The sequence below is a fragment of the Spermophilus citellus genome (genome assembly GCF_964194105.1).
Source record: "Spermophilus citellus genome assembly, chromosome: 12".
Lineage (NCBI taxonomy): Eukaryota > Metazoa > Chordata > Mammalia > Rodentia > Sciuridae > Spermophilus > Spermophilus citellus.
The window spans coordinates 80,878,750-80,896,679 of NC_138198.1; the positions used below are offsets into that span (position 1 = coordinate 80,878,750).

General features: G+C 38.2%; 1 pseudogene across 1 annotated transcript; it reads left to right on the top strand.

The window, feature by feature from the left end:
• Positions 1-17,013: 17,013 nt before the first annotated feature.
• LOC308631540 (methylthioribulose-1-phosphate dehydratase-like) lies at positions 17,014-17,930 on the top strand (annotated as a pseudogene). The gene has a single exon. The product of its transcript is annotated as a methylthioribulose-1-phosphate dehydratase-like (transcript).

Below are 17,930 nucleotides of genomic sequence, written 5' to 3' on the forward strand. Positions count from 1 at the left end.
ACTGATGACATCATCAGCAAAAATACCCTGGCACTACCACAAGTCGGTGCACCAACAGATAGTTCACAATGCATACAAGTGATACATAGTCTAGGCAAGTTTTGCAAGCAGTTCAAAGCAGAGGAATCCATTAATATGTCCATTTCTTCCCAAAGCAAATCGACTTTTTGATTGAGCATCACTTGTTGAGTTACATTATTCATAGATGCATCAGTTTATACAGTTTGTTGTGATAGCTATTGCAGAAGCTGTAGTTTGATTTTATCTTTGTCTTCACTGGCACTGGGATGAAGATAGGAATTCTGGCAATGATGACTAAAGAAAGAATTATGTAACATTCCAGTAGGCACTAAAAGCAAGCAATTTTTTGAACAATTTACATTATCCTGAACAGAATTATTAAATATAATGAAAAGGAAAGATGAAAGTAAACAAACAGATCTGTTAACCTCCTTTTTTGTTCACATATTAAAACAATCCTCGGCTGGGGCCCCTTCAGCTATGGCTCTCAACAGTGTGGCAAGTACTTTCATAGTTTTAGTGCCACAACCCTCCTCATACAATGCCTAAATGGGGAGGTAGAACTTTAATATCAATATTGTCAACTTATCTGTTCCCAAATTGTTTCTTGAACCACCAATTATTTTTTCCATGTTGATTCTCTTCTCTCTCTCTCTCTCTCTCTCTCTCTCTCTATCTCTATCTCTATCTCTATCTCTGGCAGGGATTGAACACAGGGGCATTTGACCAATAAGCCACATCCCCAGCCCTTTTTATATATTTTTTTATTTGGAGATAGAGTTTGGTAAGTTGCTGAGGGCCTCACTAAATTGCTGAGGCTGGCTTTGAACTCATGATCTTCCTGCCTCAGCCTCCAGAACCACTGGGATTACAGGGATTGCACCACCCTGCCTGGCTGTTGTTTCTCTTTTGACAATGGCACTGAGCCAAATGTCCAAACTCTAGGCTTTTCACTCTGTGTTACATTTTTCCAAACTGGACTTCTGTCTTTGTCTTAATTCCAAATCCTTGGAGGATCAAACATGGCGGTGGATGCGGAGAGATCAAGTCTCTGACCTCTTCAGCTGCGCGGGCATAGGGAGTCGTAAACCGTCTAAATGCTGTTTGCTCAGGATCACTAGGCAATGCTGAGCTGACGTGGATCTGGGGTGAATAGTCTGGGCCTCTCAGAACACACACTGAGCCCAGATCGGCTGCATTCAAGCTCCCGTTTGCCTGCTTCTCGAAGACAAACTGTTGTGATTCAGCACTAAATGATCCTGCTGAAACAACTGATCGGCCCTTCTGAACCTACGGAGATAAACGCCAACCAAGCCTTCATAGGCAGTGGCCACAGGATTGAAACGTGGCTTGGGAGAGCCAGTCAGGACCCACCCATTGCATTGGTCACCCGGCAAAGGGAAATGAACTGTCGCCATTTGCATGGGATACCACCATGGCAGAGAACTGATGTCACCAGAATGCGGCGGAGGAGATAACTTCATTGAAACCAGCGGCGACAGGTGTGTAATCCCCTAGCCTTCCCTCTCCACACAGCGGGGAAACCTTAAGGGCCCCTCCCAGTTCTCCCATAAGGGCCACTCCCAGCTTTCCCGTGAGCGCAATAGCCAGGGAATCAGGAGTGGTGGGGGACCCACAGTGCAGAACTCCCGGCTATCGCTCCCACCAGTGCTGACAACTGAGGTCTCTTGCACCAGCTACCGGGGGCGTGGCTACCAGAGGGCAAGCAAAATTCGCTGAGCGTTCTCAGCCCCAAGGTCTACAAACTTAGGGTCCAAGGGAATGGCAAACAGGGAGAGTGTGCCCAGGCGTTCATGAAAACAGAGCTCCTAGGAGCAGCAGACCTGGCGTGTAGCCAGTATTGTGGTGAGCGTCACCGGTGAGCAGGGCCTGGCTTCAGGAAAAGTGGGGAAGTGACTAGACACAAGAGAAGGCCCTAGGCACCCAGGATTGGAGACCCGCCCAGTCTGGGAGGAGGAGCTGCCGCACAGTGATTAGTTCCCGCGTATTGAGAGGAGAAGCTTGGCCCGGTGGGCACAGCTCTACCTACTGGAAGAGAAGTTAATCAAACTCTAAGACTGCATTTATTAATTTTTTTTAATTTGGGTTTTTTTCATTTTTTTTGTTGTTTTTTAAATTTTTTTAAATTTTAATTTTAATTTTTTTTCTTTTCTATTTTCTATTTTTTTCTTTTGTCTTTTCATTTCTTTTCAATTTTCTTATTCCCCCTTCCTTGAATTCTACTCTCATTCTCTTTAGTGACTTCTTCCCTTCCCTTCTAATACCTTTCTCCCAAGCATCAAATAAATTTATAGGAGTAAACAGTAACTCAGCAGTCAAACAGAATAAGAAGTAACATGAGCAGCATGAAAAAGCAAGGAAGAAAAGGAGTACAAACAATGCAGGACAGCCTAAATATTCAGGAGGACCTAGAGGCATCAGAAAAATGGTCATATAAAGAACTCAAGGAACACCTTAGACAGATGGAATGGAACCTTAAAGAGGATATGAGACAGCAAATTCAAACAGTGAAAGAACACATTGAAAACAAATTACATAAACAGATAAAAGAAGAAGTTAAGCATCTTTATCAGGAGATAGAGATGATAAAAAATATCAAACAATAATTCTAGAAATGAAGGAAACAATAAACCAAATTAAAAACTCAATTGAGAGTATCACTAACAGAGTGGAGCAAGTAGAAGCCAGAATGTCAGATAATGAAGACAAAATATATCATCTTGAAAAGAGTCTAGCCAACTCAGAAAGGCTGGTAATAATCACGAGAAAAACATCCAAGAGATATGGGATAACATAAAAAACCAAACTTACGAGTCATCGGGATAGAGGAAGGTACAGAGATTCAAACCAAGGGAATGAGTAACCTGCTAAATGAAATAATTACAGAAAACTTTCCAGAAATAAAAAAAGGAAATGGATATACAAATTGTAGATGCATACAGGACACCGAGCACACAAAATCACAGTAGACCAACGACAAGACACATTGTTATGAAGATAGCCAATATACAGAACAAAGAGAAAATATTAAAAGCTACAAAAGAAAAGAGGCAGATTACATTCAGGGGTAAACCAATAAGGTTAACAACGGATTTTTCATAATAGACGCTGAAAGCGAGAAGATCCTGGAACAACGTATTTCAAACACTGAAAGACAATGGATGCCAACCAAGAATTCTGTATCCAGCAAAATTAAGCTTCAGGTACAACAACAAAATAAAAATTTTTCATGATAAACAAAAGCTAAAAGAATTTGCAGCCATAAAACCAGCATTGCAAAATGTCTTGAACTACATGAGGAAGAAATGAAAAACAACAACCAAAACCATCAATGGGAAGTGCCTCGGTAATGACAGAGGGCGCGGGGGGGGGGGGAAGCTAATCATGGAGAAACAAACTAAGTTAAAAAAAAAGATAAATAATCAAACATGGCTGGCAGTACAAACCATATATCAATAGTAACTCTAAACGTTAGTGGCTTAAACTCTCCAATAAAGCGACATAGGCTGGTAACATGGATTAAAAAAACAAATCCAACGATATGCTGCATCCAGGAGACACATCTGACTGGAAAAGACATACACAGGCTCAAGGTAAAAGGTTGGGAAAAAATATACCAAGCACACGGTCCTCGTAAGCAAGCAGGGGTGGCCATCCTCATATAGAAAAAAATCGACTTCAAGACTAAGTTAATCAAAAGGGATAAGGAAGGACATTATATACAGTTAAAAGGAACCATTCACCAACAAGACATAACAATTATCAATATTTATGCACCAAATAATGGTGCTGCAACGTTCATAAAGCAAATTCTCCTCAAGTTCAAGAATCAAATAGACCACAACACAATAATTATGGGTGACTTCAACACACCTCTCTCACCATTGGACAGATCCTCCAAACAAAAGTTGAATAAAGAAACTATAGAACTCAATATCACAATCAATAACCTAGACTTAACTGACATATATAGAATATATCAACCATCATCAAGTGGATATACTTTTTTCTCAGCAGCACATGCATCCTTCTCAAAAATAGACCATATATTATGCCATAGGGCAACCCTCAGTAAATACAAAGGGGTGGAGATAATACCATGCATTTTATCTGATCATAATGGAATGAAACTGGAAATCAATGATAAAAGGAGGAAGGAAAAATCCTACATTACATGGAAAATGAACAATTTGTTACTGAATGATCAATGGGTTACAGAAGACATAAAGGAGGAAATCAAAAAATTCTTAGAGATAAATGAAAATACAGACATAACATATAGGAATCTATGGGACCCAATGAAAGCAGTTTTAAGAGGGAAATTCATCACCTGGAGGTCATTCCTCAAAAAAAGGAAAAACCAACAAATAAATGAGCTCACACTTCATCTCTAAGCCCTAGAAAAGGAAGAGCAAAACAACAGCAAATGTAGCAGAAGGCAAGACATAATTAAAATCAGAGAGGAAATGAACGAAATTGATACAAAAAAACTATTGAAAAAATTAACAAAACTAAAAATTGGTTCTTTGAAAACATAAATAAGATCAACAGACCCTTAGCCATGCTAATGAAGAGAAGAAGAGAGAGAACTCAAATTACTAACATACGGGATGAAAAAGGCAATATCACAACAGATGCTACAGAAATACAGAACACAATTAGAAATTATTTTGAAAACCTATATTCCAATAAAATAGAAGATAGTGAAGACATCGATAAATTTCTTAAGTCATATGATTTGCCCAGACTGAGTCAGGAGGATACACACAATTTAAACAGACCAATATCAATGGATGAAATAGAAGAAGCAATCAAAAGACTACCGACCAAGAAAAGCCCAGGACCGGATGGGTATACAGCGGAGTTTTACAAAACCTTTAAAGAAGAATTAATACCAATACTTTTCAAGTTATTTCAGGAAATAGAAAAAGAGGGAGCTCTTCCAAATTCATTCTATGAGGCCAACATCACCCTGATTCCGAAACCAGACAAAGACACCTCAAAGAAAGAAAACTACAGACCAATATCTCTGATGAACCTAGATGCAAAAATCCTCAATAAAATTCTGGCGAATTAGATACAAAAACACATCAAAAAAATTGTGCACCATGATCAAGTAGGATTCATCCCTAGGATGCAAGGATGGTTCACTATACGGAAATCAATAAATGTTACTCACCACATCAAAAGACTTAAAGATAAGAACCATATGATCATCTCGATAGACGCAGAAAAAGCATTCGACAAAGTACAACATCCCTTTATGTTCAAAACATTAGAAAAATAGGGATAACAGGAACTTTCCTTGACATTGTAAAAGCTATCTATGCTAAGCCTCAGGCTAGCATCATTCTGAATGGAAGAAAATTGAAGGCATTCCCTCTAAAATCTGGAACAAGACAGGGATGCCCTCTATCACCACTTCTGTTCAACATAGTTCTTGAAACACTGGCCAGAGCAATTAGACAGATGAAAGAAATTAAAGGCATAAAAATAGGAAAAGAAGAACTTAAATTATCACTATTTGCAGATGACATGATTCTATACCTAGCAGACCCAAAAGGGTCTACAAAGAAACTACTAGAGCTAATAAATGAATTCAGCAAAGTGGCAGGATATAAAATAAACACACATAAATCAAAAGCATTCCTGTATATCAGCGACAAATCTTCTGAAATGGAAATGAGAACAACCACCCCATTCACAATATTCTCAAAAAAAAAATACTTGGGAATCAACCTAACAAAAGAGGTGAAAGATTATTACAATGAAAACTACAGAACCCTAAAGAGAGAAATTGAAGATCTTAGAAGATGGAAAAATATACCCTGTTCATGGATAGGCAGAACTAACATCATCAAAATGGCGATATTACCAAAAGCTCTCTATAGGTTTAATGCAATGCCAATCAAAATCCCAACGGCATTTCTTGTAGAAATTGATAAAGCAATATTGAAATTCATATGGAAAAATAAAAGACCCAGAATAGCAAAAGCAATTCTAAGCAGGAAGTGTGAATCAGGCGGTATAGCGATACCAGATTTCAAACTATATTACAGAGCAATAGTAACAAAAACAGCATGGTACTGGTACCAAAACAGGCGGGTGGACCAATGGTACAGAATAGAGGACACAGAGACTAATCCACAAAGCTACATCTATCTTATATTTGATAAAGGTATTAAAGGATGCAATGGAGGAAGGATAGCATCTTCAACAAATGGTGCTGGGAAAACTGGAAATCCATATGCAACAAAATGAAACTGAATCCCCTCCTCTCACCATGCACAAAAGTTAACTCAAAGTGGATCAAGGAGCTAGATATCAAATCAGAGACTCTGCGTCTGATAGAAGAAAAAGTTGGCTCCGATTTACATATTGTGGGATCGGGTTCCAAATTCCTTAATAGGACATCCATAGCACAAGAGTTAAAAACAAGAATCAACAAACAGGACTTACTTAAACTGAAAAGTTTTTTCTCAGAAAGAGAAACAATAAAAGAGGTAAATAGGGAGCCTATATCATGGGAACAAATTTTTACTCCTCACACTTCAAATAGAGCCCTAATATCCAAAGTATACAAAGAACTCAAAAAATTAGACAATAAGACAACAAATAACCCAATCAACAAGTGGGCCAAGGACCTGAACAGACACTTCTCAGAGGAGGACATACAATCAATCAACAAGTACATGAAAAAATGCTCACCATCTCTAGCAGTCAGAGAAATGCAAATCAAAACCACCCTAAGATACCATCTCACTCCAGTAAGATTGGCAGCCATTATTAAGTCAAACAACAGCAAGTGCTGGCGAGGATGTGGGGAAAAGGGTACACTTGTACATTGCTGGTGGGACTGCAAACTGGTGCCGCCAATTTGGAAAGCAGTATGGAGATTCCTTGGAAAGCTGGGAATGGAACCACCATTTGACCAGCTATTGCCCTTCTCGGACTATTCCCTGAAGACCTTAAAAGAGCGTACTACAGGGATACTGCCACATCGATGTTCATAGCAGCACAATTCACAATTGCTAGACTGTGGAAGCAACCCAGATGCCCTTCAATAGATGAATGGATAAAAAAATGTGGCATTTATACACCATGGAGTATTACTCTGCACTAAAAAATGACAAAATCATGGAATTTGCAGGGAAATGGATGGCACTAGAGCAGATTATGCTTAGTGAAGCTAGCCAATCCCTAAAAAACAAATACCAAATGTCTTCTTTGATATAATGAGAACAACTAAGAACAGAGCAGGAAGGAAGAGCAGGAAGAAAAGATTAACATTAATCAGAGACATGAGGTGGGAGGGAAAGGGAGAGAAAAGGGAAATTGCATGGAAATGGAGGGAGACCCTCATTGTTATACAAAATTACATATAAGAGGTTGTGAGGGGAATGGGAAAATAAACAAATAGAGAAATGAATTACAGTTGATGGGGTAGAGAGAGAAGATGGGAGGGTAGGGGAGGGAGGATAGTAGAGGATAGGAAAGGTAGCAGAATACAACAGTTACTAATAGGGCATTATGTAAAAATGTGGATGTGTAACCGATGTGATTCTGCAATCTGTATTTGGGGTAAAAATGGGAGTTCCTAACCCACTTGAATCTAATGTATGAAATATGATATGTCAAGAGCTCTGTAATGTTTTGAACAACCAATAAAAAAAGAAAAAAAAATGTTGTACACTGAATATTATATAATAGCCAGAAACTGCATTTACATGGGCCAGATCCTGTGCGAGGGTAACCTGTGGGAATTAGTTTTTTGATCAACTTATATATTGACCCAAGATGTTTTTCTTTTTCTCTATCTATCCATTCAGTACTTATTCACTATTTATTATAGATACTTCATTCCATTTTTCCACTGAATGTGATCTCTATAGGCATTTAATAAATACCTGCAAATATGTAACTAAAATATACATATTTTTCCTAGCTACAAAACTCAATGAATATTATTAGGAAAGAGTTAAAAGCTGTGGATTTTTGTTTGTACAGATGGAAAATTGTATTAATTACCTTCAAGTAAGTCAAGGGAATGAAATAAACTAGGAACCAGAAAGCTTTCTCAAAAAAAAAAAAAAAAAGACAGACTTAAGATTCTGCAAAAGAGATGGAAACTAAGCACAGCACCCACTTCTGGTTGGAAAGTCAGTTTAAAAGAGGAGGTGACATTTGCAAGGGACTTCAAAGGTTTGGTGAGATTGGACAATGGAGACAAGGCAGAGAACATGGTGGTGAGCACTGAGGCATTCAGAAAAGATGGGGAGGCAGGAAAAGTGAAATACTTCCTACTTACTTTTTATATGCGTACGAGAAATATGGGTCAAAAGGGGGATTTCTGGGTGAGGTTGTGGAAGGTTTCATTACCTGCCAGGCTGGGAGCTTACACTTAACTCCTGAGGCCCTCTGCATGATGCAGGTGAGCAGGCTGATGGCTGAGCAGAGCAGGAGGCAGCCTCTAGAAAGGTTAGGAGTAAGGCTTTTGGAGGGCCATTCCTTACTAACCCTGGGCTGCTCTTCATCTCGGTGTTCACATAAAGCCCAACACCTGGCAGGCCCTCAGAACATGCTGGTGATGACCAGGTCAGAATCAGCTGGGTTCCTGCTCAGTGGACATGAGAGATGACCTGTCTCACGATGTTAGTGTAGATACTTTCTGAGACCTTGTGTGAAGTAGCCCACAAGCTGTTACTGAGCTTGTCTAGGAGAAGAAGTCTAGATTAATTGTGCTAAGGGCTTACTCCATTTTAAATTTTGATTACATGAAAACTGTTGACTTTGCAAGATTCATTCTGATTTCCTAAGTTTCTTAAATCTATTTAAAAATATCATCTACCTATAAAAAAAATTTCTGACTTTGATGGCAACTAGTGGAGTGAATGCATGCAAATTTTAGTTTTGACTTAAGGATTGTTCGTGTTGTGACAAACTTGTCTCCTCCTTTGCTTTGTTGGTCAATGGCCACTATTTCCTTAATGTGACATAATTTTGCAGCTTTTCCTACCTTCTCTGCTTTACTTTTCTCTTAGCACTCTCTGCTTTCAGATCTCTCTTAATCTAAGTTAAAAATAAGACCTTACCTACAGAGAAGGATACAACAGTCACTAATATGGCATTATGTAAAAATGTGGATGTGTAACCCATGTGATTCTGCAATCTGTATTTGGGGTAATAATGGGAGTTATTAACCCATTTGAATCTAATGTATGAAATATGATATGTCAAGAGCTTTGTAATGTTTTGAACAACCAATAAAAAAAAAAGATAGAAAAAAATCCTCAAGAGCTGTTTACCCAATTTAAATTAAACCATTTAAATCACGTGAATAAGAAAAAAAATATTTGGGTCCATTTTTTCATGAGCACTCGTCATATATGATATATGGACATACACACATACAAACATACAACACAAAACACAAGTGTGCACACATAATATAATAATACAACACATAACATAATAGTAAAAGCCTTGTAACTTTTTACAGGTGAAATCTCCATTGCAATGTTTAAAAACTCCATAGTCAAAAAATAGAACTGATCAGCAAAACATTAACCTAGGTCTGTATGAGCTCAAAAAACAAAACAGAACTTCATGATGTGGGAAAGGGCAATAATAAAATAGATATCGAAAAAAAGCATCCTGGTTTCATTAGCCTCCAGGTGTGGGAAAACCACTGTCACAGATGTAAGGATAGCCAAACTGGAGTTCTGGATATCAGCTGTTATGGATTTGAGCCAAATCATCTTCTTTTTGGTCTGGAGAAATTGCTTTAGTTAGTCTCTCTGGAATCCAAATTGGCTGCTGTTCTCCCTGTGGAAACACACAAACAAAGCCCCGACTCCAGACAATCACTGAGTCAGGACCTTTCCATTGTCCTGTTAGAATATCGTTCCAAAGTACCTTGGGCTTACGTACATTTTTGGACACATATGCCTTTCCGCAGCACTAAGCCCTGATGATCTTTAAACATCACAAATTTTAAAAGTTTAGAGTAAAAATGGTTATTTTAAGTTTATCTTTGGGGGATATGTACCCCTTCCCAATTCCCTCTTTTTGCTTTAATAAGAACATTATAATAGTTTGATGAGCTCTTTCAACTATGCCTTGTCCCTGTGGATTCTATGGGATTCCTGTTGTATGAGTAATGCCAAATGATGAGCAAAATTGTTTAAAAGAGGTAGAAGTATAACCAGGGGCATTATCTGTTTTTAACTTTTGGAATGCCCACAATGGCAAAATTTTCTAAGCAAAGAGCTATAATATCTTTAGTTTTTTTCTCTGGCATGAAGGGAGCCTATCAAAAAATCCAGAAGAAGTATCAACTGTAACATGCAAATATTTTAATTTTCCAAATTCTGGCAAGTGTGTGATGTCCATCTGCCAAATATGGTTAGGTATCAGTCCTCTAGGATTGACTCCAATATTAACTTGTGGTAAAAAGGTCACACAATTTTGACATTGTTTTATTATATGTCTGGCTTGTTCCTTAGTTATTTTAAAATGCTTTTGTAAAGTATTAGCATTGACATGGAACCTTTTATGAAAATTTGTAGCTTCTTCTAGTGTAGAGAAAATATGTATGTCATGTGTAGTTTTATCTGCTAAATCATTGCCCAAACTAAGGGCTCCAGGCAATCCTGTATGTGCCCTGATATGTCCTATAAAGAATGGATCTTTTCTGTCCCAGATTAGACTTTGTATAGTGGAAAACAAAGAGAAAACAGTAGAGGAAGGGGCAATCCTACAGCATCTTCAAGGGATACTATAGCATTAACTATATACTGACTATTGGAAAATAAATTAAATATAGAATCTTTAAACATCACAAAAGCTTGTAATACTGCATTAAGCTCTACCTTTTGAGCTGATTGTTTGGGTACTAAAAATGTAAAAGTTTGATCAGGTGTAACTATTGCTGCTGTACCATTATTTGACCCATCAGTGAATATATTTGGAGCATTCATGATAGGTGTATTTTGTCATTTTTGGAAAAATTACAGGATGCAATCACCAAAAAGACAATAAAGGATTAGATGGTAAGTGGTTATCAAATGAAACATTAGATTTGCACATGATTATTGCCCAAGTATTTAACTCATTAGCTAATTCATCAATGTGATTCATAGTATATGGAGTAATAATTTTATTGGGAGAAATTCCAAATACTCCCTTTGCTGTTTTTATTCCTTTGAGTATTAATTGTCCTACAGCCTCAGGATACCTAGTAAGAATAGTGTTAGGAGAATAAGATAAATGTATCCATAATAATGGACCTTCTTGCCAAAATACTCCTGTAGGAATATTTTTTGTTGGTAGTACAATAAATAATAAAGGCAAACTTATATCAATTCTATCCAAATGCATATTTTCCATATATGTTTCAATGATTTTTAATGTCTTTCTTGCTTTAGGCGTTAACATGCAGGGTGAATTTGGATCTGATGGACCTTTTAGGATATCAAATAAAGGTCCCAACTCTCCTGTTGGTATGCCTAGATAAGGCCTTATCCAATTTATGTCTCCTAATAACTTTTGAAAGTCATTAAGTGATTTGAGTTGACCTACTCATATTTGAATTTTTGGTGGACGGACCATGGTTGAGGATAATAGAACTCCTAAATAATTAATTGGAAAATTTAATTGTACTTTATCTATTGCTATCTCTAGATTATAATTTTTTAATAAATTTGTAAGTGTGGCATAACATTCTAGCAATGTGTTTTTAGCTTTGTGTGCTAATAATACATCATCCACATAGTGAAATATTTGTAGTTGAGGATTTTGATTTCTAAGTGGCTGGATTGCTTTGTTAACATAAATTTGACACATAGTTGGGCTGTTAGCCATCCCTTGAGGGAGTACTTTCCATTCATATCTCTGATCAGGACCTTCATGATTCAGTGTAGGGATAGTAAATGCAAAACGTGGACTATCCTCAGGATGAATTGGAATTGAAAAAAAAACAATCTTTAATATCTATAACTAAAACATACCAAGTTTTTGGCAAAGCAGACAATTGAGGAATCCCTGATTGAGCAGGTCCCATAATGACCATTTCATTATTAATGGCTCTTAAATCTTGCAATAATCTCCATTTACCAGATTTCTTTTTGATGACAAAAATAGGAGTATTATGGGGAGATACAGAAGGTTGTATATGTCCTTCCGCTAATTGTTGTTTGACCAGGTCATGGGCTGCTTGTATCTTTTCTTTAATCAGGGGCCACTGAGGAGCCCATACTGGTCTTTCTGATTTCCAAGTAATTTTTATTGTCTCAGTGACCCCTTCTGAAAATCCAATCCATGTCTGTCTGTTCCTTGATCTATTTGTATTGGTGTTGCTATACCTTGTTCTTGTTCTCCTAATCTTTTTCCTTTCCTAAAACCTTGTCTATCCATAATAGTGGGCACATTTGGATTGATGTTATTTGTTAATGTTAGTCCTAATTGATCTAGGACATCTCGTCCCCATAAATTTACGGGAAGATGATCCAATACATATGGTTGTGTAGTTCCCTTACATCCTTCAGGATCCTTCCAATCCAATACCATCGCACTTCTATGGGGATTAGTCGCCACTCCTAGGCCTCAAAGCGTTTGAGTAGCTTGTTGTAATGGCCAATGTTTTGGCCATTCTTGACGAGAGATGATGCTAAGGTCTGTACCTGTATCCAGTAGCCCATTAAATTCATGTCCTTGAATATTTAGTTTTAGCATGGGGCGAGAATCTAAATTTAAAGAAAGCATAGCCCAATCTACACCTGTGGAGCCTAATCCCCTGGAATCTCTTTCTACAGTACGACTGGAAAATTTATCATGTAGGCTGGGTATTATTAATAACTGTGCTATTCTATCTCCTGGTGAAATTACTGATATACCCTTTGGAGAACTGGCTATAATTTTTATTTCACCTTCATAATCGGGATCAATTACCCCAAGACTTATCATAAGTCCTTTTAGAGTAGAAGAACTTCGTCCCAATAATAAGCCTACTGTTCCTTGGGGAAGAGGTCCTTTTACCCCTGTGGGAATTATTTGAACTCCCATCTCTAGAGTTAGTACTGCTCTGGCGGAGGCACAGATGTCCAATCCTGTGCTCCCTCTGGTTTGTCTAGTGAGGGATCTAATGGATAATGTGTCCTGATGGTGTTGCTGGGTTCCTCCAGTGCCCCATATATTTGTGGTCGTGGGCCCCAGAGCATTGGGCCCCCCTGTCCATTTTTTGGCAATGGAGCCTCATACCTTTCTCCATGATATCGTGGGTAAACACCTGGTCCTTGTCCGTTTTTTGATAACGGAGTACCCTCTATGGTGGTTTGAGAATGGCATGAGCCAATCAGCTAGAAGTTTGCTGGGGCCGCTTTGACTGCAGCTCTCAACAAATACCTATTTATCAAATCCCTTTTATGATTTTTACTTGGATAGTTTTTGTTGGGGGGTGGCGGGTACCAAGGATTGAACTCAGGGACACTCAAACACTGAGCCACATCCCCAGCCCTATTTTGTATTTTATTTAGAAACAGGGTCTCACTGAGTTGCTTAGCACCTTGCTGTTGCTGAGGCTGGCTGGCTCTGAACCTGTGATTCTCCTGTCTCAATTTCCCAAGTGTCTGGTACTACAGGTGTGCATCACTGCACCTGGGTATTTTTTTTTTAAGTATAACATTTCCTGGTTTTCTCTGTAGAGAATCAGAGCAACTAGTGCCTATGAGAAAATTTTATTCTTTTGTCTCTTCTCTTTATTTTGAAAAAAGAGGCCTCTGCCTCCTTTCTCAAGGAAGGTTGTTTGTTTATGTCTGATCTCATTTGATCTTGGTGTAACCAATCAGACAATTGCTTGCCTCAGCCCACAGTGAGATGGTCAAGGACAGACATGACTCAGGCAATGAAGCAGTCCCAAATCCCTGGAATGATAAGCCAAAAGAGATGCTCCTGGGGATGACATGGCTATTTGTGAAACATAGACCAAGTGCCACAGTGACACAACTTCAATTGGAGAAGAAATGTACCCTAAAGGAGAAAACTAAGTTGGAGATAAAAAGTTTTTGACAACATCATTGGAGCCACTGGATTCATGCTGCAACCTTTCCCACTCGACTTTTAAATTAATTACACGAGTCAATAAATTTCCTCTTTTGCCAGTTTGATTGCTTATGCATATATTGTATGATTTCCTGATATGAATTATTTTTACATTTCTTTCCATACACTTAAACATATTTTATAATCATATTTTATATACTGAATAAACATCCTCATTTATTAGAAAGCATATCACTTTAATAACCCTTTTAGAAAAACAACACTATATGTGGTTGAAGAAGCATTAGATTATGAATTGGGAGACTCAGGTTTGATTTTGTTTTGTATCAGATTGCAGTTGAACACATTTGCATGTGTCCTCTCAGAGTGTTGATGTCCTTATTAAACAATAAGTTCTTTCAACTTAAGTATTATAATTTTGTTATTCTTAAAAATATAGCTCAAAGGGGGCCTGGTGTAATGGCACATACTTGCAATACCAGTGACTCAGGAGGCTGAGGCAGGAGGATCACAAGTTCAAGATCAGCCTCAGAAACTTAGCAAGGCCCTAAGAATCTTAGAGAGACCTTGTCTCAAAATTTAAAAAAAATAAAAATAAAAAGGGCTGGGAATATACCTTAATGTCAAAGCATCCCTGAATTGAATCCCCAGATCCAAGGGAAAAAAAGGGAAAAAAATAAAGAAATACAGCTTCAAGGAGAAGGTGGAAAAGATTTCATTAAGTGGGAGGAAACAAAGAGAAAAAATTAAAACACTTTTCTTTCAGCAAGACATGGGTACTAATTTGGGTATTCATCTCTTTGATTTGTTGGTCAAAGAAAAAATGTAATTATGCCCAAATACATATTGTTTCCTGACATTTCCTGCCCTTCCATATGGGAAGATTATGTATCTTCATCCTTTTGATGGCAGACCTGGTGGTCTGATGACTTGTTTCAACCATGAAAAGTGAGTTCCAGCAACATGGATTGTCTGTGCAGAGATGTTCTCTTTTCTTTTGCCATGATGATGAGCAATGTTCAAGAGAGAGGCTAATCCATTAGCCTGGGTCCCAGAGTAAATAGGGTATGAAGCAAAGCTGCTGCTGACCCCGATGAATGCCCAGCTGAAGGGAGAAATAAACCTTTGTTTTTGTAAGCCACTGAGGTTTGGGAGGTTGATACCACAGCATAATGCATAATCAACATTGTAATGGTGACTGTGAGATAAGCATCTTATAAAGAGAAAAGGTTTATTTTGGCTCACAGATTTGCAAGTTTTAGTCCACAATTAATTGCTTCTATTGCTTTGGACCTGTGGTGGCCCATCCTGGTGGAGCAAGAGCCCTTATCTGATGGCCAGAAAGAGAAAAAGAGGAAAAAGAACTGGGGTCTCAATATCCCCTCTAATGGCACTCCCCAGTGACCTGAAGACTTCCCACTAGACCCCCACCTCTCAGGGGCTTCCTACTACCTCCCAACAGTGCCACCCTAAGGGCCATGCCTCTACCATATGCATCTTTGGGGATATTCTGGATCCAAACTATGGCAGTTGACTAAGCAAAACTGTATTAAGGTGACCATGCAGACCCTAATCCATAATCATAAAGATTTAATTTGTTCTATGTATATAAATGTAAATTTGAGGTCATCATAATGTAATAATTAAGGTTAAAGCTGGCTCAATATTAATAAATATTCAAAATTCATACAGGGGTTATTTTTTCCAGGTTTTCCTAAGACTAATTGGTTAGATGTCAACTAATACTTAATATTGGTTATTTTTATTAATGGAAGTGTCTTGCAGTAGTTATAGAATCAAAAGGGAGGCACATCTAAAGATTTCTTGTGAAATGAAGTGGTGATTGAAATAAGAAATGATGATTTTTTTTTTTTGTACCAGGGATTGAATCCAGGGGCATTTAACCACCAAGCCACATCCCAGACCTTTTTGTATTTTATTTAGGAACAGGGTCTCACTGAGTTGTTCAGGGCCTCACTAAATTGCTGAGGCTGGCTTTGAACTCGAGATCCTCTGGACTCAACCTCTTGCCACTGGGATTATAGACATGTGCCACCATGCCCAGAAGAAATGATGATTTTTAAAAGTGAGGCTGATGATGAGGTAGAAGCTGAAATCCTGAGACTTAAAAAAAATAAGTTTTGGGGAATGGGGTTGTAGCTCAGTGGTAGAGTGTTTGCCTAGCATTTGTGAGGCACTGGGTTCCCTCCTCAGCACCACATAAAAAAACAATAAATAAATAAAATAAAGGCATTGTGTCCATCTACAACTAAAAATATTTAAAAATTGTTATATGAATCCCATCAGAAATTGGAAAGGAGGTTAAAAATGTTCTCTAAGCAGTAGGGTGGCACTTGAAGCACTTTTAATAAATTGTGTTGGTAATCTAAGGCCTTTTAGACTCTAAAAGAACACTTAGTAAATATAAAAATAGAGATTACTATTTCAAGGGACTTTATAAATGATGAGTTTCTGATTGTAGGCAATTTTACGTGCCATGTTCTGAAGTAGGAACTACACTATCCTGGGGAAAAAAAAATGACTCTAAGAGAGCTTGAAAGAAAAAGTGACTTGAAAACATTATAATGGAAGTCAGACATGGTGGCGCACACCTGTAACTTTAGTGACTTTGGGAGACCAAGGCAAGAGGATTGCAAGGTTAAGGCTAGCTGGCAACTAAGTGAGGCTCTGGGCAAATTAGTGAGATCCTGTCTCAAATATAAAAGGGGGGCCGGCACTGTGGTGCACACCTGTCATTCCAGCAGCTGAGGGATTACAGCTGAGGTAGGCTGAGGCAGGAGGATCTCAAGATCAAAGACAGCCTCAACTGTGGCCTGGTCATGGTAGATAGGTGGAGTGATGAGCGCAGAGCCTTAAGATGGCTGGAAACCATGGGTGCCCCTCCTCTGGACCATGTCTGGCTGCCATGCTCTGGGGAGACAGCTGCTCAGTGTTGCAGCATGCAGGACAATGAACATTCAAGACACCTGATCCCAGTACTTTGCAAACAGTTTTACCACTTGAGTTGGGTCACTGGGACTGGAGGAGGAATTAGCTTGGAGTATGGCAATGAAATCTACATTGCTCCTTCAGGAGTGCAAAAGGAACAAATTCAGCAGGAAGATATGTTTGTTTGTGATGTAAATGAGCAGGATATAAGAAGCTAAAAAAAATAGCCAGTGCAATCCTCTTTTCATGAATTCTTACACAATGAGAGGAGCAGGTGCAGTGATTCGAATCCACTCTAAAGCTGCTGTGATGGCCACCCTCCTCTTTCCAGGATGAGAGTTTAAAATTACACATCCAGAGATGATCAAAGGAATAAGGCAATGTACCTCAGGAGGGTATTTTAGATATGATGATATGTTAGTGGCACCTATTATTGAGAGCACAACTGAAGAACAAGACCCCAAAGAACGGAGAAGGCTAAAATCACACGTGAATGTTATGACTATTTTATTGATATTGCTGTAATAATGATGAAGGTAGGACTTGATCCTATGCAGCTCCAGTTGGAGAAAATAGAATTGTATAAGCCAAACAAAAGTTTAATTACACAGATATAAAACTAAACTTAATTATTATTTAAGTAAACCTTGATTATTTTTTAAATGAGTTGAAAGTTTTCAAAACACTATTAATTGGTCACTAAATACTACAGATGATCACATTTAATCTCTTCTGACATGGGATGGTATTTGCTCATATTTTTAAGCATCTGTAGATTTTGGTATCCAAGAGGGTAGGAGGTCCTAGAACCAATCCCCTGTGAATACTGAGGGATCAGTGTATTTCTTGGTGGGAACGTTTCCATGGGATCAATCATAGCA